At 41.4% G+C, this 14087-nt stretch overlaps 1 long non-coding RNA gene across 3 annotated transcripts in view; it reads left to right on the top strand.

Moving 5' to 3' along the window:
- The window catches only part of LOC308623515, a 39052-nt gene extending 25423 nt beyond the window's left edge, over window positions 1-13629 (top strand). Inside the window, exons 5-7 of one of the 3 annotated variants that reach the window (XR_014016829.1) lie at window positions 3391-3551; window positions 4769-4934; window positions 13107-13629. This is a non-coding gene — a long non-coding RNA (uncharacterized lncRNA). The remainder of the gene's footprint in view (window positions 1-3390; window positions 3552-4768; window positions 4935-13106) is intronic. The other 2 variants (XR_014016830.1, XR_014016831.1) reach the window with 2 other exon arrangements.
- The last annotated feature ends 458 nt before the right edge of the window (window positions 13630-14087 follow it).

Below are 14087 nucleotides of genomic sequence, written 5' to 3'. Positions count from 1 at the left end.
TATCAGCACTTATGAAATTTCTAAACTGAAAAGCATTATATGCTTGGTACAGATTAGATGCTCAATAAATGTTGAATTAATAAAAAATGAATGGGCAGTGAAGAGAAACCCTGATTGCCTGGGTTCTTTATAAACCCTGGCTATCCTCAGATTTCTTTATGGTAGAGTAAGAAATATTCCAGGTTGGTGATTTCTGAGACATTCCAACCAGACACATGGTCTCCTTACATGGAATTATAAAACATTAGCATTAGAAGGAAACTTAGGAGGTGATTTAGTCCAACCCTTTCATTTTACAGATGAAGGCCCAAAGAAGTGAAATAATTTGATTAAGGTCACCTTTTTCTATAGTATCAGTGCTAGGCCTGGAGACTCTGACAGCTGACTCATTGATAGTGACATTCCTTGGTTTCTGGGCTTCTTGCTAGCTTGGCTTTGGTGGAGTGATAGCTTATGTTCTCTTGTTAGTTTTTCCATCAATAAAAACAGAAGTTGCACCTAAGAAGCAAACATGAAATATCTACTTGTGCTCAGAATTGCACCTGTACTTGGAATAGAGTGAGGAGTTAGGACCACCTACTGCCCTCAAGGAGCTTATAGCCAAGTGGGGGAGACCGACAAGTAAAACACAACTATAACGAAGTGGGCTAAGTGCTATGAAAGAAAGAATCACAGTGAGCTACTTAGAAAAAGCACCTCATCCAGCCTAAAGGTCATGGAGGGCTTGTTAGAGGAGGTGACATCTGAGTTGAGTCCTAAGAATGAGGAAGTGTTAATAATCATGGTGTGTTTAGCAAACCCTGAGTATTGTACTATGGAGGTATCACTGAGTACCAGGGGGTGGGAAGAGAGATGGGTCAGAGAGATAAGCAGGAGCCCAAACATGGAGGGATTTCCATGCTATAGTAAGATGTGTAGACTTTATAGAAAGTCTATCAAAAATGACTTAAGTATTTTTTGCAGGGGACTTACGAGGCCTGATTTCTGCCTCAGATATAACAGTCTAGCTACAGAATGGGGAACAGCTTTGAGTGGGATAATGTAGGCAGAGAGGCCAGCTGGGAAACTATTGAAATAATCTAGGTAAGAAAAAATGGCAGTAGAGATGGAAAAGGCAAAAGAACTTCAGAGCAATGTGCTATGGACTGACTTGTGTACCCCTCTTGCCCTAAAGCCCAATGTGATGGTATTTGGAGATGGGGACTTTGGGAGATAATTAGGTTTAGATGAGGTCATGAGGGTGCCCCCCCATGATGGGATTAGTGCCCTTATAAGAAGAAACACCATTCTCTTTTCACCATGTGAGGGCAAATTAAGAAGGCAGTCCTCTACAAGCCTGGAAAAGAGTCCCAACCAGAAAGTGAACATGCTTTGATTTTGGACTTCTAACCTTCAGAACTGTGGGAAAATAAATTTCTGTGTTTAAGCTAGCCGGTCTGTGGTACTTTGTTATGGCAGCCCAAGCTGAGTAATACACAAAGGAAGTTGAATGAAGGATGTGGTGATGTATTAGATGTAGGGAATAAGGAGAGTGAGGAGCCAAGGGTCGGATGAGCGTTCAGACTTACTGTGTAAAGAGGGAAGCCTAAAAAAGGGAACACTGGCAGAGAAAGGGGAAACTTGGTAGAGACCAAAGAGAGTAGCCAGAGAGATTAAGGGAAAACAGAAGAGGCCAAGAGAAGGGAGTTGTTTTTTTTTTAAAAAGAAGATAATGTTCAATTGTGCAAATATTATAAAGATGTCAAGTAAGGTAAGGTTGAAAGGTGTCCACTGGCTTCAGTGATAAGTGCCTTTGGAGGCCTTGGCAAGACTTGTTTCAACATTGTGAGGGCAGATATGATACCACAGTTGATTGAGGAGAGAATGAGATGTCAGGAAGTATAGACAGCTAGTATAGAAAGCACATTTAAGAATCCTTGCTTTGAAATGGGGAAGAGAAGTGGGTAGGTAATGAGAAGGGAAGGAAGCAAGGGGGATTTTTTTTTGTTTTTTTTTTTTGCGGTACGCGGGCCTCTTACTGTTGTGGCCTCTCCCACTGCAGAGCACAGGCTCCAGACACGCAGGCTCAGCGGCCATGGCTCACGGGCCCAGCCGCTCTGCGGCATGTGGGATCTTCCCAGACCCGGGGCACGAACCCGTGTCCCCTGCATCGGCAGGTGGACTCTCAACCACTGTGCCAACCAGGGAAGCCCAAGGGGGATTTTTTTAATGATATAAGATAAGCTTTTTAGGAGGGATGACGTTGAGGACATTCTAGAAGAGAGGCAAGGTTACTGAGTGTGCAGGCCATGATGGGCTACATAGCTCAGATGCAGAGACTGGCTTTAGAAGGAGGGGCTTCATCCTCCATCATGGGAGGGAAGTGAGAATGAATGCAGATGTGTGCAAGATTGTAGGTGCAGAGTCAGTCCTACCTGATGGCTTCCGTTTTCTTCATGAGGTAGCAGGTGAGAGTGAGGTAGGTGGTGAGATGTTAGGAAAGGGGATGGAGGAGGTGGCTTCAGTGACTTGTGTGAGGAATGGGAGAGAGAAACAGAGGGCTGATGATAAACACAGTAGGCATGGCTGGCAGCATGGGGGCAATTGGAAATTTTATACCATGGAATTTTGGTGCACCAATTCCCTCCACTGTGCAATTTTTCTTCTTCATACTTAGCTGCCTAAACATAGAAGAAGGCAGAGAATTAGGCTGTTACAAAGTTTGTGTTTTGCCAGTGAATGAGAATGAAGGACAATGGGAAGAAAGTTGAGGAGGTCAAGGAAATAAAAAGTTAGGAGCTCAGAGGATTTCTACTTCTAGGGATATGGAGTAGACGTATTTTCCCCATTCTTCCTGCTACGTATAACTAAAAAATCCTGGATGTTATATACAAAACAAATGTAAAAAGTCCAAAAGGTGAAGCAAAGAAAGCAGACCAGCTAGGGATCTTGAGAGTGGGGAGAAGACACAGTGGTGAGTTCCCTGGGTTTTCCTTTTGTCTCATATATTGCAGACTCAGAATGGAAGAAGGTGGCAATCCACAAACACAGACAAAAAGGGCCCCAACAAAGGTCTGCTTTCTCTAAGGACAGGAAAAAGGCAGTCTAGAAAGATAGAAAACTTTTAGACAATAAGAGCTTTACAGCATCAAACATTACAGAAAAAAAAACCGACCCCACCTTCACCAGCAAAGGCTGAATTGGGAGCCTAGACTTCCACAATCACCAGGCTGTAACAAAACATCCTAACCCCTTTGCTGGAATTTCATCCTTGCTGGGTGGCAGTTCCTCCTCCTGACCCCCTACTCCCTAGGCTCCAGTATTGGTTGAGACCAGATAGGGAGCACAGACTACTACTCTCACCCTGAAGTAACAAGGCATTCTTCCCTCTCCCCACTGGGGTGGTGTCAGAGAACACCTAGGAGTAATGAAGAGCATCCTCCCTTGACTGTCAACAGAGGCCGAGTGGGACCTGAACTTCTACCCTCACCTGGCAGTAATGAAGTAGTGTCTACCGCTCTGTCCCCAGCAAGAGCAGTGTCAGAGGAAGCCAGCCAAAACAGAAGGTTGAAGTAAGATCCAAAGTCTCAAAACATATATCCCAAATGTCCAGGTTTCAATAAAAATTACTTGTCATACCAACTGTATTAGGTCCCTAGGACTGCCATAACAAAGTATCACAAATTCGATAGCTTAAGCAACAGAAATTTATTCACTCACAGTTCTGGAAGCTAGAAGCCAGAAATCAGGATGTCAGCAAGAATATGTTTCCCCTGAAGTCTCTAGGAAAGAATCCTTCCTTGACTTTTTCTAGTTTCTGATGGCCCCTTCCATTCCTTGTAGCTGCATCACTTCAATCTCTGCCTCTCTCATCACATGGCTATTTTCCTTATGTGTGTGTCTGTGTGTTCTCTTCTTATAAGGACACTAGTCGTTGAATTTAGGGCCCACCCTAATACACTATGACCTCACCTTAACCAATTACATCTGAAAAGACCCTATTTCCAAATAAGGTTACATTCCGAGGTTCCAGGTGAACATGAATTTATGGGGAACATTATTCAACCCACTACACCATCATATCAAGAACCAGGAAGGTCTCAAACTGAATGAAAGAAAACAATCAAAAGATGGCAACAGCTACATGGGAGATATGTTAGAATTAGTCGACAAAGATTTTAAAGCATGATAAAAATGCTTATATGAGCAATTACAGAAACACATTAAAATAAAAGCTCAGCAAACAAAAAGAAGATACAGGAAGAAACAAATGGAAATTTTAGAAGAGAAAGATATAATAACCAAAGCAAAAGACTCAGTAGATGAGCTGAAGAGTAGAGAGGGCAGAGGAAAGAATCAGTAAACTGGAAGATAGAACAGAAATTACCAATCTAAATAACAGAAAGAAAATAGGCTGAAATAAAAAATGAACAGAGCCTCAGGGACCTGTTCTATATAATAAAAGGTTTAACATCCATGTCATCAGAATGTCTCTGTAAAGACAGGAGAGGAGAGGGAGGACTGAAGAAAGTACTCCCAAAAATAATGGCTGAAAACTTCCCAAGTTTGACAAAAGATATAAACCTATAGATTCAAAAAGTTAAGCAAATCCCAAACAGGATAAATCCAAAGTAATCTACCCTAAGGCACATGATAGTCAAACTCCTAAAAACAAAAGACGAAAAAAATCTTGAAAAACAGCAAAAGAGAAACACCATACCTATAGGGGAAAACAATTCAAATGACAGTGGATTTCTCATCAGAAATCATGTATCACAATATTTTTAAGTGCCAAAAGAAAAAATCCTATATCCAGGAGAAGTATCCTTCGTGAAATCAAGACACTCTCAGATGAAGGAAAACTAAAAGAATTTGTCACCAGCAGACCAACCCTGAAAGAATGGCTAAAGGAAGTACATCAGGAAGAAAGAAAGAGCCAGTAAGCAAAAATATGGGTAAATATAATAGATTTTCCTTCTACTCTTGAGTTTTCTGAATTATGTTTGATTGGAGAAGCAAAAGTTATAATATTGTCTGGTTCTAAATATGTGTAGAGGAAATAAGAAAAATTTATATATATATATATATATATATATAACTTTTATTATATATGTTACAAATATTTCTTCCCAACTTGTTCTATATATGTATTTTGTTCTTGTTGTTGTTTTTTTATCTTTTGGCTGCACCGCACAGCATGTGGGATCTTAGTTCCCCAACCAGGGATCGAACTGATACCCCTGCATTGGCAGCACAGAGTCTTAACCAGTGGACCACCAGGAAAGTGCCAGAAAATTATATTTTTAAAGGGGGAGAGTAAAGGGATGTAAAGGGAGGTAAGGTTTCTATACTTTACTTGAACTGGCAAAATGATGACACCAATAGACTGTAATAAGTTATGTATATATAGCATAATACCTAGAACAACCACTTAAAAAGCTATACAGCGAGCTTTAAAAACACTATAAGTAAATCAAAATGGAATTCTAAAATAACCAACAGGAAGGCAGAAAAAAGAAAACAAGAAATAAAGAGAACAAATAGAAAACAAAAATGAAATGGCAGACTTAAGTCTGAATATATCAATAATTACATTAAATGTAAATGGTCTAAATAGAGATTGGAAGAGAGGATCTTTTTAAATGACCTGTTTATATGCTGTCTATACGATAAGTTCACTTCAAACATAACTCTAGGTGGGTTGAAAGTAAAGTGAGCAGAAAAGATATATCATGGAAACGTTAATCAAAAGAAAGCAGGGATGGTATATTAACATCAGATAATGCAGACTTCAGAACATAGAAAACTACCAGAGACAGAGAGGGACATTATATAGGAATCCAAAATGTCTATGTACCAAGCAAAATTGGGTATAAACGAAAAGGTATTTAGACTTATCCACAATTATATTCGGAGACTTCAAACCCTTTTCTTAACAACTGGTAGAACAGGCAGGCAGAAAATCAGCAAGGATATATAAGAACTCAACAATACCATCAAATAATAAGATCTAACTGGTATTTACCGAACACTGCATCCAACAACAATAGAATACACATGCTTTTCAAGTGTCCACTGAATGCATGTCAACATAAACCATATCCTGGGCCATGAAAAAAAAAAAAAACCTTCAACAACTTTAAAAGAATTGAAATCATATAGTGTATGTTCTTTAACCACAGTGGAATTAAACTAGAACTTGATAATTGAAAGATAATAAAAAAAAAATCTCCCAGCATTTGCAAACTAAACATCATAGTTCTAAATAATTCAAGGGCCAAAGAGAAAATCTCAAGAGAAATTAATACATCAAACTGAATGAAAATTAAAATTCAGCATAGCAAAATTGTGGATGCTGTTAAAAGTAGGGCTGAGAGGGACATTTGTAGCACCGAAGGCATACATTAGAAAAGGGGCAAAGTCCTAAATCAATAATCTAAGATCCCACCACAATAATGTAGAAAAATAGGAGCAAATAAACCCAAAGCAAGCAGAAGAAAGGAAACAATGAGGATGAGAGCAGAAATCAATTAAAATGAAAACAGGAAAGAAAATAGAGAAAATCAATGACACAAACCCTGGCTCTTCAAAAAGATTGATAAAATTGACAAACTTCTACCAAGACTGACAAAGAAAAAGAAGAGAAGACACAAATGACCAATATCAGGAATGAAATAAAAGATATCACTACAAACATCAAAAAGATATTAAGGGGGGCTTCCCTGGTGGCACAGTAGTTGAGAGTCCACCTGCTGATGCAGGGGACATGGGTTCGTGCCCTGATCCGGGAAGATCCCACATGCCGCGGAGCGGCTGGGCCCGTGAGCCATGGCCGCTGAGCCTGCGCGTCCAGAGCCTGTGCTCCGCAACGGGAGAGGCCACAACGGTGAGAGGCCCGTGTACCGCAAAAAAAAAAAAAAAAAAAAAAAAGATATTAAGGGAATACTATATAAAAAAAAACTTACATAAATTTGACAACACAGATGAAATGGACCAATTCTTCAAAAGCACAAGCTACAACGACTCACCAAATATGAAACAGATAATTTCCTTTTCCATTAAGGAAACTGAATTTGTAATTTTTAAAAATTCCTCCAAAAGAGATATCCTAGCCCAGAGGGTTTTACTGGAAAAATTCTGCAAAACATTTAAGGGAGAGTTAATACCAATTCTACACAATCTCTTAGAGGAAAAGGAGAGATCACTTCCAGCTCTTTTTTTTTTTTTTTTTTTTTTTGCGTTACGCGGGCCTCTCACCGTTGTGGGGCTCTCCCGTTGCGGAGCACAGGCTCCGGACGTGCAGGCTCAGCGGCCATGGCTCACGGGCCCAGCCGCTCCGCGGCATGTGGGATCTTCCCGGACCGGGGCACGAACCCGTGTCCCCTGCATCGGCAGACGGACTCTCAACCATTGCGCCACCAGGGAAGCCCCCAGCTCATTTTATGAAGCTAATGTTATCCTCATACCAAACAAAATAAGAAAACTGCAGACCAATATTTCTTGTGAATAATGATGCAAAAATCTTTAACAAAATATTAGCAAATAGAATTCAACAGTATGGACAAAGAATTATACACCATAGCTAAGTAGGGTTTAGTCCAGGGATGCAAGTCTTATTTAATATTTGGGAATTAATCAATATAATCCACTGTATTAGTAGGCTAGAAAACCTAGAGATAGATGCACACACTTGCCCAACTGATTTTTTACAGTGGTTGCAAAAGTGAGTCAGTGGAGGAAAGATCAAGAAGGAGAAGGAATAAAAGGAAGAAGAAGAAGGGGAGGAGGAGAAAGGAGAGGAGAAGACTGAGACTCCAGAGTTAAGAAACTGGAATGTTGCTAAGTGCCAAGAGCAGAAAAGTGCAAGGTTTCTGCAAGACTTTGGAAAGGATGCTTAACTACTTGACGAATTATTTTTCTCACTCCAAATAATTGGGTTGGATTCACTGGCACTTGCTGAAGCTGTCCTGAGAAGCCACTTCTCTTTCGCATTTTTTCTTGCTGCCTCACAACTAAAGAACATAAAGTAGTTTTATTGTTTTATTTACAAACAGGGTTAAGTCAACTGGGAAAATCAGGGGTGGGGAGTCAATCTGGGCCGTCCAAATGTGGAGTGGTTCCTGGGTCAATATCCACCACAGAGGCTACCTCTTCTATCATTTTCCTGCCCCTTGGTAATGGATCCTTGATTTCTTGGGGTAGCCTCACCTGCTGTTCCTGAGCCGTTTTATGAGGGTAGATGGACCCTGGAGAGTGGGGGATGTTATAGGAGCTGGGGCCCCCTCAGTTTGTGTAAACCTGAGTTCTGACCACATGCATGATTTCCTTCTGTATCTCAGGGTCCTGAGTATTAACGTTGGCATTGCCTACCTAACCATCCTCATATACAAAGAAGAACTGTGTGCACACATGTTCGGACACAGGGCACGCCCAGATGTTCCATGCTTCTGGAGGTCCTTAGATGTAATCACTTCACTAAGTGCTATACAGTTTAGATTCCAACTCTGCAGGAACCTCCATGACTTTTACAATAAATAGTGCTAGAACGGCTGGACATTTATAGACAAAAAAAATTGAACCTTGACCTTACACAATAATTAACTCAAAATGAAAATACAATATAACCAAATAAAACAGAAACCTATATACTTTCAGAAAAAACAAAAACAAAAAACAGGAAAATATCTTTGGAATCCAGGGCTAGACAAAGAACTCTTATACTTGATGCCAAAGTATGATTCATAAAAGGAAAAACTGATAAATTAGACTTCATCAGAATTTGAAAGTTTGCTCTGTGAAAGACCCTGTTAGAAGGATAAGAAAACATGATACAGACTTGTGAGAAAATATTTGCAAACCACATATCCAGCAAAGGACTCGTATCTAGAATATATAAAGAACTTGCAAAACTCAACAGTAAAAATACCAAATAATCCAATTAGAAAATGGGTAAAAGACATGAAGAGACATTTCACCAAAGAGGCCATACAGATGGCAAATAAGCACATGAAAAATATGTTCAACATCATTAGCCATTAGGAAAATGAAAATAAAAGCCATGAGATATCACTACACATCAGAATGACTTAAATAAAAAATAGTGACACCACCAAATGCTGGTGAAGACGTAGAGAAATTGGATCACTCCTACATTTGGTAACCCCAAATAGTGCAGGCATGCTGGAAAAGTTTGCAGTTGCTTTAAAAAATAAATGTGCAACTACCGGATGACCCAGATATTGCGCACTTCAGCATTCGTTCCAGAGAAGTGAAAACTTACGCTCACACCAAAACCTGTCCATGAATGTTTATAATAACTTTATTTGCAATAGCCAAAACCTGGAAACAACTTGACTGTCCTTGAATGGGTGAATGGTTAAACAAACCACAGTACATCCATATCATGGAATACTGCTCAGCAATAATAAGAAGAAACTACTGATATAGGCAGTGACCTGGATGAATGTTCAAAGAATTATGCTGAGTTAAAAGAGTCAATTCCAAAAGTTTACATACTGTATTCCATTTGTATGATGTATTTTAAATGACAAAATTACAGAAATGGAGAACTGATTATTGGTTGCGGGGTTGAGCAGGGAATGGAGGTAGGAGAGAAGCTGGTGTGGCTATAAAAGGCCAGCCTGAGCCATCCTTGTGTTGATAGGAATATCCTGTACCTTGACTGTAGCAATGCTAACACCCTGGTTGTGGTAGTGTGCTGCTTCTTTGCAAGATGTTACTATAGGAGTGAATTGGGTAAAGGGTACATAAGATCTCTGCATTATTTCTTACAATTGCATGTGAATCTACAGTTACCTCAAAATGAAAGTAATTAGTTTTAAAAGTTAGATACCGGGTAGATCACTCCAACAGATAATTGAATCACCATGTCTATGGCTGGACTTGGGGTAGAGCCACAAGTTCTGCCTGGGATTCATCTCTTACACACCCGCTGCCACTGCCTCCAAGCTATCACTGTTATCCAAATGGTATGGGGCTCTGAGTCCAAGGCTGGAGTTCTCTTCAAGACCTGCAGTAACCTTGACACTCTGCTCCAGGGAAACAGCCCTTGATCCCACGGTCGTTTGTATTCACCATATTATCTGAATGTCTCAAAGGTCTCAAAGACCTAGGTTTGGGACAAAGAGGCCATTATGGCTGAAGTTTTCAGCCAAGGGTCATGTGCTCTAGGGGGCAGGTGCCAGCATATCACCCTCAGAAGGCCAGACTGAACTAGCTGCACCTTTGTGGTCAGCTCAGTTTTACCATGTTCCAGAACAGCAACAGTCCAAAGGACCCTCCTCTTCTGCCATAAGAACCTGACAGGCCTTTCCTAAGACAGTATTTGCTTGTAGTGTCTAGTCAGCCCACGCTGATGGGGAGTCGAAATTTAAGTTGACAGTGTTTAAACTTCAAGGCAACCAAACTAGAAGAAACTGAGATATTGGTTTTGTTTGTTTGTTTATGTTTTTTAGTATCTTTTATTTAACTCCTGAGAAGTAGGTTGAAATGTCCTTCTATTTAGAGGTCATGCTTTTACTCTTGACATTTGAAAGCACAATTTTAACATATTTATTTATAATAATTACAGTGAGTTCTTCACATATGAAAAGTACTAAAAAGAAAAATTCATTGAATAATATTAAGTAGCTTATATTTATGTAGCATGTATTATGCCCAAAGCACTACTGCAAGCACTTAGAGATATTAGCCTCTGTATAACCATAGGAAGCAGCTCTATTATTATCCCCCATTTTACAGATGACATAACTGAGGCATAAAAAAACTTGCCAAGGTTACCTAGAGAATACATGCCAGAGGTGAGACTGTTAACCTAGCAATCTGGCTCAATATTCCAGGCTCCAAAACAATCAAAAATACTGTTATGACCTTAAGGGAGATATTGTTACTTGAAAAGTCTAGGTTGTTCCTATTGGCCAGGGGGGTAGGGTGGCTTGCGAGGTCACTTACAAGGAAATCAAAACGCTACTTTTACTATATTCACATCTTAGTGAAGACTGAGTACTTCTGCCACCCAGCAACATCCCTAGCAGCACCTGCTATAATAAAGGCCTTGTTTTCCAACCTTATACCTTCACCTGCAAATCTTCACTATCAGGGAAAAAGAAATAAACTGGCAGAGTTCTCCACTAATAAGTCCACGGGCTTGAGCAAGGCTGAGTCTCAGTTTTCTTATTTGTAAAATGAGGGATGGGTATTTGAAAAATCTCTAGGAATTCATCTAAGTCTTCTAATCTATGACCCTATGAAATATCCTCACCTTCCAGCACTGCCTTGAAAAATGATCATTGTCATTGTCCCACGTTAAAAATAAAGTGATACCAACCGGAATTTATCTTGGAGCAAAACAGTGTTTAAGAAAATAATACGTCAGTGGGTCATTTGTTAGGAAAAGTAGGTCCCAGTTCCCAGGGTAAAGGAAGAGTGTAACCTACAATATGGGATGAAATTCTGTGTTTATGAAAATGAATGGAATTTGGATTTTTTTGCTCCGCCCCCCCCCCCTCCGCCCGGCAAAAGAGAGGCAGCAAAAGGGAGAATGGGGCTTCCCTGGTGGCGCAGTGGTTGGGAGTCCGCCTGCCGATGCAGGGGACACGGGTTCGTGCCCCGGTCCGGGAGGGTCCCACGTGCCGCGGAGCGGCTGGGCCCGTGAGCCATGGCCGCTGAGCCTGCGCGTCCGGAGCCTCTGCTCTGCAACGGGAGAGGCCACAGCAGTGAGAGGCCCGCGTACCGCAAAAAAAAAAAAAAAAAAAAAAGGAGAATGAATGAGCAACATGGCAGGGCTCCTGAAGGATTTTTAAAAACAGGGATGACTAATGTTCAGTGTTAAGATGTATACATCATTGGGCTGTAACCCATCTCTCCAAACCCTTCAGTAACAATGGCACCTCAGAAAGGCTTGTGTAAGTGGTTTTTAGTGGAAATCAAAAAAAGAGGCGGGGGCTTCCCTGGTGGCGCACTGGTTGAGAGTCCGCCTGCCGATGCAGGGGACACGGGTTCGTGCCCCGGTCTGGGTAGATCCCATATGCTGCGGAGCGGCTGGGCCCGTGAGCCATGGCCGTTGAGCCTGCGCGTCCGGAGCCTGTACTCCGCAACGGGAGAGGCCACAACAGTGAGAGGCCCGCGTACCGCAAAAAAAAAAAAAAAAAGAGGCGGGGTTTCGGTGGAGGGAATGAATGAATGGTGAATGATTCCCAGTGGAGCAGACAATGGGCACATGGGGGGTGTGAGGGCTGGGTTTTCCAGGAGGCCTGAAGTGGGGATTCAGGCCTGTCCAACCTAGAGCTTAACGGCAGGGAGGGCCCAGCTGGCATCTGGCTTACACAGCCTTTTGCCCCCTTTACCACCTTCCCTCCGAAACCTCTGCCGAGCCTTTTCAAATGGCGGTCTACCCACTCCTCCAGGTTTTTAGCAACTTTGCTTAAGACACCTCCCCTACTCTGCCCTGCTGTACAGTTATCAGTATATCTGCCCTATGTAGTCTGCCGGATTGCATGCTCTTCAGGGATCCTGGCCTCATAACGCCAAACATAGTAAGTACTCAATGGTAATTTATTGAATGGAATTTGCTTCTTAGCCTTCCTCCTCTATTCTCCCAGGGGCTTTTAGCCGGAATGAGTCACACTGTTCAGACACAGTAAATAATAATAATGACAGTGAATGTGAACATAAAATGGGTTTCTTATTTTTTAAAAAAACATTTCTGGAGGGCTTGCAAGGAGGAAAGCATGTATGTGTGATAGGGCTGGCGGTGTGGGGAGTGAGCCTTAAGTATGAAACCGCTAGCTCTTCAACCGCATTTTCAGTTGACCAAGATCCACGTGGAATATACATTCACCCCCCATATAAAAGTCACACAGATGTTTCAGAGAAAACTGCGGAAACAAACTTGAACCTCATAACTTCTATTATTTTGTAATAGACGGTTTAAAGCACAATGTGAGCTTTTTTTAGATGCTAAGTTCCCTCTGAGTAGTGTGTTGTTAATTTCATCTTGATGCAGGCTGCCAGCAGGACTCAGCGTAGAATCAAAAGAGGAAAATCACTTTCTTGCAGCTCTGGTACCTGGTGACCAGGCTTAACGTTTATTTTTTATTCCCTCCCAGATGAAATGAACATCCTTCCCACAATGATGCCGTTTAGATATTTGTAACGTATAGATCGGTTTTCCCCACTGACGATCACGGAACTAAAGAGAATTCCTTGCTAAACCATAGCTCTGGTACCAGCAAATGTGAAGTCCCTACCAAGCATGAATTGATATTTGTACCCCATTACCTGCTTCTCTTTGTGAATGAGACCTTGCACCACTGTGTTCTTCTTATTTCTTTGCACTGGGTATAGATTCCTACCTGCCCTTATGCATATTCCTGCAAGCTCCATATCAGGAGATATTGTTCTTGTACAACCCAGGGAAAATTTGACAACGATAACGTTGTCTGCTTACTAATGAGCTTCCCTGTACAGAAGATGATAAAGCAAAATCTGATCACAGTCATTTCCCCAAACATGCTTCCAGTCTGTTCGTCTATTTCTTTGGAAGGCTTCACAAAATTTGCACCCCAGATATTCAGTGAGAATCAGTTTCTTCCTAATCACAGTGTTTTCATCTGAATTGAAGCCTTCCCCTAGAGCTGATGTGATGTTCCTTCCCAAGTCCTGCTCTTATCCAATCACTATGATCTTCAATGACAATTTTTTCCTTTTATATCTGTCTTACAATATTTCCTTTTACTATCACTCAGTTCAGTGTGGTTCTTTAAATAGGTGATGTGTAGGATGGCGTGGAGGGTAGAGTCAGCGAGCAGGCCAAACAGCCTGGACCCCAGAGGGGACCGCGGCAGGCCGTCTGCACACCTCTGGCCCCATCATCTTTCCTCAAAATTTTGAAAAACTTCAGGACAGAAGGAAAATAGAAGCTAAGGAATTTTCAGCCGTAGGTGGGTGGTCTCTTCATCCGGCACATAAGATGGGTACAGTATGTGAGATGCTCAAGCATCCCATAGTTTGTCCTGGAATCCAAGCCTTCACCCCTACCTTATTACCCTTCTTCTCTTCCTCTTTGTATTCATGATTCTTGTAGCTAA

The sequence above is a fragment of the Mesoplodon bidens genome (assembly GCF_964165515.1).
Source record: "Mesoplodon bidens genome assembly, chromosome: 10".
NCBI classification, from domain to species: domain Eukaryota; kingdom Metazoa; phylum Chordata; class Mammalia; order Artiodactyla; family Ziphiidae; genus Mesoplodon; species Mesoplodon bidens.
This window is presented reverse-complemented; position numbering and strand designations above follow the sequence as displayed.